Here is a 14,858-nt window from a genome sequence, read left to right as displayed (position 1 = left end):
ATTGTCTGTTCAGATGTCAGATGGAATTTTTGAAAAAATTCTAATTAAATATTTCGTGGAAGGGCAGACTAAACATTTTCAGTGGTTGAAGATTATAAACCCTAGTTATCACACACAAGAAAATCATATTTTTTCGAAGATATCCATTTTCATCATCCAAATTAAAAGACTCAGTCGGAAACCAGGTTGAAATAGAACAAAAGAATCGAAGCTCTCTATTAGAGAAGGCGATAAATGTTTACTGTATTGTTTACTATAGTGACAAATTTTTAAAAAGTTAATAGAAACAAACAAAACTGCAATTTTCTTCTCAATTACGAGGTGTTTTATTTCAAAAACACCATTTGCATAAGTTTTCAATTTATCTAGTACATAGTTAAGCAGAACAATTAGATATCAAGTCGACGACATGGGTATCTTTCAAGTTGGATGACAAAAATGCATAACCTCCGATTTTTTTGAAAAAATTACCACGGACGGAAAAGATATCAATCTATTAGTTCAGTAATTTTCGTGTCTGCCCTTCCATTATGTGACTGAAGAAAAAATTCCAAAAAATAGGTAACAATTGTATCGAAAAGAGAAAATCGAGTGCACCTTTTTATGTTAGGGCGTGTTTGAGTTGAGTATTTTGTCTTGATATCGTTCAAAGTAAGAATATTTCATACATCGTCTCGCTTCAGATTCTATCATTTTTATATATTAAAGCTATAGGTTGACTTTATAACACACAAAAATAACAGTACTAAAAGATGAAATATATGGGTCAAGTGAAATACCTATCTAATGAGTCACAAAAACAGGGAAGGTGTGTTCGAATAGCTATTTTTTTACTGAAAGTACTTGACGACAGTCTTACAAGTTGGATGATGAAAATGCATATCTTCGAAAAATTCTAATTTTTTGTGTGTGATAACTAGGGTTTATAGTCTTCAACCACTAAAAAAAATCTAGTCTGCCCTTCCACGAAATATTTAATTAGATTTTTTTTAAATGTTTATTATTTTTCGAAAATTCCACCTAACAACCGATCAGACAATAGTTTTAAGGTGAATCAATGCAGACAAGATCATTAACTGATGCTCATTAGCTAGTTGATACATTTGTCTTTTAAAATATAACTGACATATAAGGATCGTATTGGTGCAATGCAGATACATTTATCGGTTTCCAAGAGCAAAATTGGTAGCGCGTCATCGCTACAATGGCTTCCATTTTTACGATTGTGAAATGAACTGGCGTAATGGGGAGATAATTTTGACGAAGTAGGATCCTGACTGGACTGTCGTCAAGTACTTTTAGAAAAAATAGCTATTCGAACACACCTACTCTGTTTTTTGTGATTCATTAGATAGGTATCTCACTTGACCCATATATTTCATCTTTTCGTACTGTCATTTTTTTACGTTATAAAGTCAACCTGTAGCTTTATATAATAATGATAGAATCTGAAGCGAGATGCTATATAAAATACTCTTGCTTTGTACGTTTTAAAGACAAAATATACACCCCATGCAAACATGCCCTAACATAAAAAGGTGCACTCGATTTTTCTCTTTTCGATACAATCGTTACCTGTTTTGGGGAATTTTTTCTTGATTCACATAATGGATGGGCAGACCCGAAAATTTCTGAACTAAAAGATTGATAAGTTCTCCGTCCGTGATAAAAAAAAATCGGAGGTTATGCATTTTCTACATCCAACTTATAGATACTATATATAAAAAAGAAGATGTGGTATTATTGCCAATGAGACAACTATCCAGAAAAGACCAAAATGACACAAACATTAACAACTATAGGTAACCGTAAGGCCTTCAACAATGAGCAAAACCCATACCGCATAGTCAGCTATAAAGGCCCCGATAAGAACCATGTCGTCGACTTGATATCTTATTGTTTTGCATTACTATGTAATAGATACATTGAAAACTTATGCAAATGGTGTTTTTAAAATAAGAAAATTGTCGTTTTATTTGTTTCTATTAACTTTTTAAAATTTTGTTACTATATCAAACATTACAGTTAACATTTATCGCTTTCTCGATAAACACAGAGCTTCGATTCTTTTGTTCTATTTCAAAAGTGTTTCCGCCTGCATACATCAAGACAAATTAAGATTTTAATCTGCTTCCTCTGGATCCATACACATGGGCTCGATTACCAAATATTCGTATGTATTATTAATGTTTTTAATGCTTCTTTCATTGGCATTATGTTTTTATGGTCTGTGCGTACGTTCGTCCGTTCGTCTGTTTGTTTGTCCGTTTGTCCAGCTTCAAGTTAAATAAAACTGAAACTTAGTACACATTTCCCCTATGGTATGATCTTTTTAATTCTAATGACAAATTAGTTTTATCCCCTTTTCATAGTCCACTAAACATAGAAAATGATAGTGTAGATGAGGCATCCGTGTACTAGGGACACATTCATGTTTCTTCAAATTTTCGTCGTATCGCTGTCAATTTGTGTTAAATTTTAACGTCGATATCAATAAATATTTCATTGTTTACGAGAAATATGCAATTTACTATCATTGTTATAAATCCTAAATATGGCCAATTATATTATAGTTTAAAAAAAGAACTTTATGAAACATATTTATATTCGCTAACCGCTATATAAATTACAGTCAGTCTTTACAAATTACGGTCATCCTTTACAAGTTACGGTCATCTTTTTACCAATCACGGTCATCCTTGTTTTATGTTACGGTCATCTTGAAAATATTTTGATTATGATTTACGGTCATCTTAACGATTTTTTCAAATCGAATTTCCCGTTTCATGCACATTTCTCGGAAGTAATTGGTGATTTTCGAGTGATTCTTTTATAAATTTACATCGTTTCAATGTATGATTTGTAAAGAAAATGATATAGAAACACTTTAACAGACAATACAGAAACTGACCTAATTTTTCATCCGACATCTTGGGATGACCGTGAATGCAGTTACGGTCATCAGCTTTACCCCAGTGAACATGTAGGTTTCATTGCTATAGAATTAATTCTCGTGTTATTGGTTATGTACAGGCCCCTACATCAGTTTGACGGCAGTTGGTCCTTGAATATATGTAATAAATGTAACCACATGGATAGAAAGTAAGTCAAGGGTATGGATAGTCTAGGAATGCACACAATAAGCAATACATTATTTTTTTCTTTGATACATGTAAAATGATAAACTAGTAAACTATATAGTCAAAATGAACCAGAATGACTCTATGAATTAAGCAAACATCCGAAAAAATATGATAGAAACATTAAAATTTAATATAACAACACAAAAATGCAAATATTCTGAGCGAGATTCGAACCCTTTCTTTCAAACCATCATTTATTAGTAGTATTGTGCTCTATTAATGGAGCTACGGCGATGCTTATACATATCTCTCTTATTAAGCAGCTATATCGGTACAATTTATCGATGTTACAATTTTTTCTTTAAAAAGTTGTTTTTTATGTAATAAGGACACTCTAAACCAATTTCATTTTTGAGGGAACAAGTAGTATGAATAACAACAGTCATAAAAAGCATAATTTTTTTTTGGTTTAAAATGTCCTTCTGAGGGGATTCCCTGTTTTTCTCACCTAAAAACACCTGAAAATCCGCATATTGGACTTTCATCCTTTTTTAGGGTCAAATTAACTTTTGATCACACATGTCATAATATATGTAAATCGAGATATTGATCAAAAAGCATGTTTATTTTTTGTTTTTATAGTAAATTTTATTCTTTCGGCACTTTTTGAAATTGGCCCTTCTGTGAAAAAAATCATCGGCAAATTGGCCCTACCTCAAATTTCGCCAGCGGTGCCAATATTATAACTATGTACATTTAGGTTCAGTATGTTGTTAAAGTTTTAAGATATTAATAACTTTAATTGTCAAACCTTCGTAAAATTTTACGGTAGCTGGACAAAAACTGTTGATGGTCAATAGAGTATCCAGAGTATAATGACAAAATTATTTTATGATGAGTTTTCCCGTAATTTATGGATAAAAGGAATTCATTTTGCATTTACAGTCTGAGATTAAAATGTGTTACATGTCAATTACTTTGTTAAACATTCGTCGAATTTAATGAAACTTTATTGAAGTTTTTTTTTATGGTTAATTTTAGCTAGAAGCAAACTTTTTTTCGTTCAATTTTCCGTGTAACTGTTATAATGACAGACAGACTTTAATATCTTTACGCAATTTAAATCAGACGATCTGGAATTTTTGTCACGTTTGTTTCGAGCGACATTGATGTGTCCTTTGTAGACGATACGAGCGTCTGGCGCAAGTACAAAATTTCAAAGCTGGTATCTATGATGAGTTAATGTTCGTGATAAATTTATAAACCTCCGTAGTTTGTCATGAAACTTGTGCAGAAATTAATATTCCTGACCAAGACAAAATATCTAATGAAAATATTTGATTTGTTTAAATCCTGTAATGGACTGATAAATTATTTGTCGCTTGGAGAAATCCCAGGCGAGAACCAGGGTTCCATAGAGAACCCTTTACAAATTTTAATATTTCACCTGAACAACTCATTTACGACATTTGCACATGAAAATGTGTTTTCGTTGATTGAGTGCTTTACCCCACGGCCCCCTAAGGCTTTAATCATATTTGAAAGTAAACACAATGAATAGATAAAACATCAAAAAGAAACAATTTTTAATCTAAAGAATGTTGTTATTGATGAGTTTTCATTGACAGGAATGGTAATATGTCATTCTCGATAACGCATAAACTTCCGGAGGCTTCACCCCCGCTAATCTACTACCAACAGGTTCTTTGGCCTGGATCCGCTTGGGCCTTCAGGCCCCTCAACAAGGTTCGGGCGTACACGTAAAAATAACCTAGCTACGCCACTGACACCAGAGTACATATAATAAATCCATGTCTTACATCCCGTTTGGTTTGTCATTAGAAAACTATAATTATTGTTTATGCCGGGCAAGGAAAGACATGATCATGCCTCAGTAAGAAGTTTTTTTCTCTCTCCAAAACTACAAAATGTTTTAATATCAATGAAAAAACGTATATCTATAATACTAAAATAAAGAGGTCCAATTTGTCAGCCGTCATGGGGTGAAAACGACAAATCAAAGAATTCAATTTTATATAAAGCCAATAAAGGACAATTGTGTTGATTAAAAATTACACCACTCTAGACCCTTTTGTTTTCCACATAAATAACATTCACTTGCCCATAATTATCAAGTTCCGGGTCGAATCCGATACCAATATTCACCTGTTACCTATTACCTTATCTGTACGTTCCGCATCTGACAGGCGCACCATCAAATGGTGTATTTCGGATTTTGCTATCTACACGGGTCATAATCACAGGGTTGACACTACTAAATTCAAGCATTGCCTATTGTAGTATTTTAATCAGTAAGAATTTCTCAGATGACAATACGAATACTAAAAATCTGGACTTAAAATAAGGCGTATAGGTAGTTTTCAATTTGTTAGCGGGCATGACGGTAAAACAGCGAATCAAAGAATTCAACTTTATTTAAAACTAATGTAGGACAATGCTATTGATTAAAAAATACTCCATTCCTGGAACTTTTGTTTTTCCAAATAATTAACATTACCAATAATTGATTAGTTCCAGGTCGACGGGTTCAAACAGAAAGATGATTTTGAAAGCAGAGAAAACTGTGCATCTTATAATCGGCATGACAATCCCAATACTAAAATAAGGTTTACGCATAGTTATATACTTTAATTCAGTCACGGACCTGCGATATCACGGGTGTGTTCTAGTAATTGTTTAAAAACTTAGTTCAATGTCATTATAAAATTATACCTTCGGTTATTAATATATATACACATATGATATAAACTTTAAAATTAACAGTCGAAATTAAGGCGTTATCATCAATTTACGAGTAACATCTTTAAAAAGGTACATGTATATGTTTTTTTTTGTTTTTTTTTTATTATAACCGACCATGCGAGGGCAGTATAGCCAATCAAGGTCGCTATTAAATAACTTCCATTATCATTTTGATTATTATCCGCGTCAGGTGTATTGAATGGTGATGTAAGCGTAAAAGGCACCGATTCAATGTGAGGTTGTTGGTAAACAGATTTCACCCCATATGGAATTTACTGACCCCATATATACCGTATTAGGTCACTAGCACACTATGTAACTAATATTCTAATATGACGTCCTTATTACGCTTTGTAAACAAAGCCGTGTTCTAATGAGCACAACATATGTTTGACACATGCGCACGAATTAACTGTGTATATTAACGTTATTTCCATCGTTATCCTTTAAAATATATACATTTAAGCAGCTAACATAAACTTTTATTATATGTTTTTTTATAAAACAACATATATTTACCCTGCTTGTAATTTTTAAACTTATCAAATATGAAATGTAATGCACAGACTCCTCGGGGAGGAAATTAGGAAAAGCCAAACATTTTAACGATATTTTCGTACGCTTCGACCTATAAAAATACTGTATTTGTCCTATTAGAATCGAAATAATTCCTTTATGTCATGCTCTATGCTCATTTTAACATGGGTAGGCATTACATTTGACCACATTTTACACCTCGCTAACGCTCAGTGTAAAATATCGACAAATATAATGCCTACCCATGTTAAAAATGAAGGAATTATTTCTTAAATATACTGTGATTGGGTTTTTATTTCGTACTATTGTGAACATTTTAAAGTCAAGCCTGAGCTTAGAAGATGTACATGTTGTTTTGCAAATTGAATTATTTTCGTAAAACATAAGGAATAACACAAACGACATTTTCATTGTGTTGCTTTTTCAGAAAGACTCTGTATACGTCTAATCTAAATCAAGGCGAAGTTACATCCCGTTATCTGTATTTGTTCGTTTGTGATACGTGATTTAACTGGAGATTTCAAGCTAAAATTATAAAATATTAACCATATTATCAAATTGAGAGACTATTGCATTACCACACCTTCTAGTACTCAATTGAAGATAATTCAAATGCTGTCTCTAACTACACATGTCAGGGATAATCAAGAAGTACTTTAGTGTTTAATACCATACAACATTTATATTCTTGACAAACAGATTTCCTATGTTCGTGCCAATGAAATGTAAATTTTAAATTATGTCTTCTATTTTCTTTAATTTTCTATATTAGTGCTGCTTGTATCTGAACTCTTTAGTAGCATGCAAATCATTACTGTCTAATATCTATTTTGTAAATTTTAATAATTAATCATGAAATCATTCCTTTCAATAAAGCATTATGCAACTGCCTGACTTTTTGTGGTGACCTAGTTTCAATCAATCTGTTTTCATACGATCAAAATGCACATGATTCAGCAGCTGCGTCAGCTCTATGTTTTTTTCTTCTATTTAGCAAAATGTAGCAAATACGGAGATTTTGTATGTATGCCAATGAGACCACTATCTACCAAAGTAATAATGAATTAAATATAATCAATCATAGTCAACCGCTCAGGCTTCAACAATGAGGAATCCCGAATGAAAAATGTAAAGGGCGTAATTTATAACAAAACAATTTACGATTTTTTTTTTATAACAGAAATGAACCAACGATAACCACTGAATTACAGGCTCCTCACTTTGGGTAGACACACACTAAATGAGGCGGCGTTAAACATGTTACATGACTGTGTTAGAATGCGCAAACACTCGTCCTAACCTGCAGTAACGATAAAAGACAAAAAATACTAATAAACAAAAAACAAATATGAGAATAGAAAGAAAAAAATACCCACCCGACAACCTCTCAATTACAGGTCCCAGACCTGGGATAGACGCTTAAAGAATGTGGCAGCGTTGATACAAAGCAGAAATAAACCTCAGTCTACCAAAAACACATACCGGACGTGATAGGGAAGTTATACATCTCTCAACTAAAACGAAACAAAGTACAGATCCGACTGCGAGTACTCCGTTGTTTAATTAAGAAAATATTAAGAAACTAGAAAGCTAACTAGACTTAAAATCGGACTCTTTACTGAAAGGAAAAGTTGACCGTTTAAGATTTACGGATATTCTTATAAGGTCCGATTTTGGTTATATATAATAATAATACATCCCTGGCTTTCAAATCTTCAAGTTAGTTTGGATGTTTTTAAGGTCTTTCCTCTCCGCGAGGAAAGACCTTATTGTTTTTCTCCTGTTTTTTTTTTTTTTTTTTTTTTTTTTTTTGTTTTTTTTTTTTCATCCAGCATTTGTTTGACATGGCCTCCCGTCGTTTCTATTGGAGTTATCAAGACCAAATATGGACCATTGGTAGACCTCATCATGAAGTATTACCAGATGAGGCTGTGTAGGATTTCATCATCCCCTTTAGAAGTTATCTCCCTTTTATTGATTTTTTTCGACATGGCCCCCCCTCGTTGTTTTTAAAGATATCATGATTTTATTTGGACAAAAGTTAGATCTCATTATGATGTGTTACCATATGAGGCTGCTAAGGATTTCATCATTCTCTATGAGAGTTACGTCCCCTTGAAGCAATTTCATTCTTTTACATTTTTCTCAAAAAGTATTCAAGATAGAATCGATTTGAAAACGGCAACATGTACAAGACCAGATGGCAATGATAATAAACATAAACAATCATTTTGTTGTTAACCCTTATAAGGAGTTATTTCCCTTGAAAAAATATACACAATTTTTGAAAAATTGTATCTCGAGAACAGGAAGTCGTAAAGACTTGGGACCTACACCAATAATCTTAAGTTCATGTGACCTTTAATTTGCACCCAAGGTCAAAGGTCACCGAGTGCAAAAAAAAATTACGCTGCAATTTCAATCTTTCATATTAAGAAAACGATAAGAGTTTGCTGCATACTTACAGCGTATAAAATGTTCCTCTCGACGAGCTCTACATTTTATACACTGACCTCAAAAGAGTCCGACTGTCTGTTCAAAAGTTACGACGGGATGATTCTTAAAAGTATAGTATTGTGTGTATATCTTTTTAAAGGTAACAGATATCAACCTACTATAAACTGCAAAGATGATCAGTAGTTCAAGACCTTCAATTTGAGGTCAATGTCAGGTCATGATGAAATTTCACCTTGACCTACACATTTTACTATGACCTTGACCTTGTAATATTTGAAAGGCCAAGTGGTCCTGAGTTGAATGGTGATAGTCCCATGTCTCTACGACTTCCGGTTCTCAAGTTTTGTATTGCATCATATATATGATGATTAATTGTGACCTTGGTGAACTTTGAAATTGTCCCAATTCTTTTTCTATAATGTTGTCCTTCAACTGTAGATCATTTATCATTTAACAGATTTGAGATATCTATTGTCGTTTTAGAGATAATGCAGTTTGAAGTTTTTCGAGCGGAGGCATGTATTTCTGAATCATCAAGAGCTTACCACTTAAAATGTTTTAGAAATTGAAGAGGTTGACATAGTTATATGTTTGACCAAATACCAAAAATATTCCATGGAAAAAAACACCAAAAATTCAATTTGAAATTTTCAAGTTTTGCATTGACTTTGTAAGTTTCATAACTTCTATTTATATAATTGATATTGCATCATTATTTGCACTTTGTCAAATGGGGTCATCTGATATATCAAATTGAAGGTCTTAATAAACTCTACTTGAAAATGAAAATTTTAAACCCCCTTTTCATCCCAGGGGGACGGGTGGGGTCATTTAGTGCAAACATTCAAATTTCTCAGATGGTAAGGTTGTCGCATATCAAATGAAAGAACATAAAGCGTACATTTCAAATTTCTAATTGACGTCTCCCAAAAATGGGTTGGATGGGGTCATTGAGTGCAAAAAATAAATGTTCTTTTAAGGTAGGGTTGTTGTATATCAAATGAAAGGTCATGATGTGTACATTTGAAATATCAAATTCCCGACCTCCATAAATTTGTTGGATAGGGTTATTAAGTGCAAAAATCAAACTTTCAAGAACATGGTGTTGTTGCATATCAAACGAAAGCTCATCTACTCTGTTCCATATATCATAATTCCGATCTCAAAAATGTAGACGGATGAGGTCATTAAGTGTAAAAAGCGAAAAGTTTCAGAAGGTATGCTTGTCGTATATCAAACGAAAGGTCGTACAAAGTACAATACGAAAACATCACTTTTACAGGAAAGACCTTTCAATTGTTTTACAAACAATTGAGATACTAGTTTTTTATTGTATTTGTAGAAACACTTTAATAACAATTCAGTCTTTATTTCAGGCTTTTTTTCCCAAATCAAACAATCATGCCGGTTCATTAAATATGAAACTGAAATCTTCTGTCAATAGACAACAGAAAGGATATAACTAGCTTATAGTGTACGTAGAAGTACTATGTATCTGACAGTCTTAAAGTATTATAATACTTATACATATACGTTCGATACGAATGACCGCGGATATTTCTTATTTACATGTTCAAAAAGCCCAGTATTTTAAAATCGGCATGTACTAAAAGGTGGAGTGGAGTGGAGTTGTGTAGTGTTGGAGTGGAGTCATGGAGTGAAATATATTTAATATATCAAAAAACCAATATCAATTTAAAAATAATTTATAATTGCTTTTTTTTTAAATTGCAGCACAGGATGTTTTATATTATTTCATTTGACATATTTGATTAATTCATCAAAGTTGGACAATGTTTTGGGTAGCATTTTATGACAGCTTAGATGGAGGGGGATAATGTTGTTTATCGTGTAATTTATTTTACTGTCCTGAATAATAGTGTATTTCTAATAAGAAGGGGGAAAGCAAAGGCCCAGTAATCTATGCAGTTAAAATAAAGTTTAGATGAGCTCACAAAACTTTTATCAAAATACACACAGTGCTTATAATAATTTTCAAATTGTGTTAGGTTTAGTCGGTAATTTAAAAAAATGTATGTCTAATTTCCGGCAAAATATGTTAGAATCAAACAGAGACTAAAAAACATCTTGTGATAAAAAATTTAAAATTATTAATATTTTTGTTATCAATAGACTATGATATAATAAAATAAAATTGTCAATCAACATTTTCACTTTGATTTTATCTTGCATGTTAATTTAATGAATGTACTATTTAAAATAATGTGTTTCTTCCAACTAAAAATAGATGAGGAAACTGTATCTAGCCACCATCGCTTGTTCAGAGAACCCATAAAACTGTCATTACTATAACCTCTGAAACTAAATAGCTTTAATAGATGAGAAATGTTTTTTTTTAGTAATTTGATAAAATAAACAGATGTTAAATCAGGAAAAAACCACACATTATATGTTCTGCATATTATGAAAACAAGACAGATAGAAGTATACAAAGAAAAAAAAACATTTTCAACAAATTTGATTGTAAAATGAAGACTTTATCTTTTGTGCTGAACATTTAATGTTGAATTCCAAGCGATTTAGTAAAAGCAAATGCTCATCTGACAAACCTTGCTTTATTTCATTATGGATTCAAACATCTTTGAATTCAAACTGAGGATCCTTTTTTTTTGCACGGTCACCATCTAAATGAAAATATGTGTTTTGTGAAGAAAGATTGTTTCAAGATTTTAGATCTTGGACTTAAATACATTCTGTAATCATATCTTTTCAACACAAGATCATTTGGAACATTTCATTGTTAATCTGAAAATGATTGTCCACAGTCGAATCATTTTCTTATTATTCCAGCTATGAAAGTAAGATGGAATGGTTGTTTAGTTAAATCATGTCTTTGAACTTCAGTGTCTTGTCTTTAAAATTATTTCATCAGAATGTTGTTAACTAAGGTAAAACTGCTGAAACTTGCTCCTAAATTATAGAAATCTATCATATAACATTAATCTTATTTTTTTTTGGATGCTGTTGAAACATTTATGGTTTTTATAGCTACATATGTATACAAAAATATCTTATAATTTTTTTTTTATACTAAATCCATGTTTTTACACCGTGACTCCACTCAAAAACACCAGCACTCCAACACTCCACCACTCCACTCCACCACTCCGCTCCACCACTTCACTCCACCTTTTAGTACATGCCTTTAAAATCTTAGAAGGTAAACAAATCATGGTAATGGTATTTTTTAGTGCAAAAGCTTTGTCGAGATTTCTGTATAATATTATCAGTATCCGTTGAATTTATCTTTGTTAATGATAATATTTTAGTTATCGACTTTTAAAAATCACGTTATAGGTAATTTAAATTAAAATCACTTGATTAGATTATTGATATATGAAAGGTCATTCACCTGACTACTGGGAAATTTTCCTATTCTACTTTCACTTTCGATTTTGCGAAATGTTTATCAACGTTGTACTGCTATGATACTGGGGACAACATGGTGTCAGGTATGTTTCAATTGTCCGCCTAAAGAAAATATTGTAAAAGGAACTGCAACATATGCTTCAAATCCAAATGATAAATGAGGACCAATGATGAAATGGTATAGATTTAAGAGCCGTGAGTATAGCTTAGCCTTGGCTTAGACAAGCTTTAAATCAGTCAAACCAAAATAGATATTACTGGACAGACAACGGCACAATACCATACTACTTCATTTTGCCCAAAATTTGTGTTTGATTGTAGACCATAGACCCCCCACCTCTATTTTGAAAGGGGTTGGGGCAACCGACCACTCTACCTCCTCCCTTACTCATACGCATATGTGTGTTATAATTTCATCGGACCCAGTTAAAATGGGTCGATAAAACAACCATAGTTTTAACCTGTGCAACATGTTCATGTGCCTATATCGAAAGTCTGAACCTAAATGATTGTCTTGAATTTATTACCTTAAAATCAATATTGAATGTTTCTGGTCGATTGTCTTGTTCTTTTAGACAGATTTTAAGTATATTGTATGTTTAGTTGTTTTAGAGGAGGGGCGATTTTGAGATTGAAATATTGTGTTGGCAATTAAAGTTCTTTATTGACATTTTTATAGTTTTATTTTGTTTTATTTGATTTGTCGTTAGGTCGCTGTTTTATTGATATACACTACATATCTCAGACTCTTCTTATTCACACCCTAAAAATTTCTTAGCTTTAAACCTCATTTTCATCTAAAACGTAACTTGATTGCTCTTTTTCAGTAACCTTTATATTGACCTTTCGAAGACAAGACCAGCCAGGAACCAGAAGAAAAACAGAAGGTACGAGAGTAACAGAGGATTAAGAAAAAAATCTGCATAAATAGTTATATAATAGAAGTATTTCGTATTGCACCATGTGCACGAATAGAATCATTTTCATAATAGCGTAGACAAGATCATTTATTTGGGCGCTCAGGTTATCAGTTGATTTGGTCAGATTAGGTGAACGTTCGTCTGTAAAATCACTGTTATCAATAGCCTGACAAATATAGTTCAGTATTATAACCAACAAAAGTCTTGCGGTTGCCTACACTGTTATGAAAATGATACTATTTAGTTGTTAATATTGCATCTTAATCTAAGGTAAAGAAATTTGACTTCTTTTTCTTTCATTATTAAAAAAAATGTACTAAAATACCGTTTTAAAGAAAAAAACAAAAAATAAGTAAAGTGCTTGAAAATTACGATAGTCGAGGTGAGCCGACAAAAATATACACTTTAAATTCCGGATCTAAAAATAATAGTGGTTAAATATACAAAGAAAATACTTGTACGTTTTACTTCTTCTCACCAGGAAGTAAAAACAAAAGTATTTAATTGGTCGTAGTAAGGTTCATTTGTTATTATTTGCCTTCCTCTACAATGTACAAGTTTATTGAATACAAACGGGGATGCACCATGTAGTTTGGGTATGTAGTTGAATAAAAATATATTATATACATTTTGAGCGATATGAAAGAGACACCAACCTCAAAGATAATCTGCGTAATGTAAGGCTAAGGGTTTATTATTACGAGTAAAAAAAAATCTGTAAGCCATAATGAAACTTTTGACATTTTGTTTTTTAGCAATCACTTTTTTGCCATAAAATAAAGAATTCTATATTTTACTTGGTTTTTTTTATTGGAATTTTACGTATGCAATGTAGTAAAATATATATAGTTTACCTTAATTACTTAAACATGTTCGTGTACGTCTTGTTGTGTTTGATCTGACCTTGACATGATGTACCTGATTGCTAATGGATAATTTTAATTTTACGTAATACGTGTAGTGAAACCTTTATTGTCCAGAGTCTCCCTTAATTGTGTCAACTTTTTCGCCACCTCTTTTACTAAAACGATATTTTTTCGCCAACTGATATATTTTTTCTTCATTCTTTCTAACAAGAACGAATCAGGTTGCAGCAGTGTCCTCTCATTATTTATAATTATACATAGTTGTATAGTATCATTGTAATAAATGAACACTCAAACAGAACAAATAAACCTTAAACTGTAAGATTTTACTTCAGGAAACACAGGAACCATCATCCATCAGTAAAGTGGATATTTAATGTCTAGTTGATAGACAAAGAAACAAAACCGTATCTAGTGTAACTTTTGCACATCTTCTTTGAAACCATGGTTTTCTTTGGTGAACTATCACCAAGAATAAAAATTGAGACACAAAACTACTGCCTTTAAAAAAGGTATGCTGCTAAGAAGCATGATAGCCATCGATACGGGTTCAAGGTGGAATCTGAGTTCAGTTAAATCAGTGAGAAAGTCAAAGAAAAATGAAACAAATTAAAAGATAGGCAAAGTCAAAGTAATATTTGTTACACTAAATTCTTTAGCTGATGATGTTTTTTAATCGCCACAAATCCCTGCTTTCAACTTCAATTCAATCTTAATCAGTAAATCCGGAGATACATACATAACCGAATGATTATTGTTGATAGACATGAAAAGCAGTGTCATTATTGACTTAACTTATTCAATAATGTGAAATACATTATTATTTTTCTTATTATTTCAGA

The sequence above is a fragment of the Mytilus galloprovincialis genome, chromosome 4 (assembly GCF_965363235.1).
Source record: "Mytilus galloprovincialis chromosome 4, xbMytGall1.hap1.1, whole genome shotgun sequence".
Lineage (NCBI taxonomy): Eukaryota > Metazoa > Mollusca > Bivalvia > Mytilida > Mytilidae > Mytilus > Mytilus galloprovincialis.
This window is presented reverse-complemented; position numbering follows the sequence as displayed.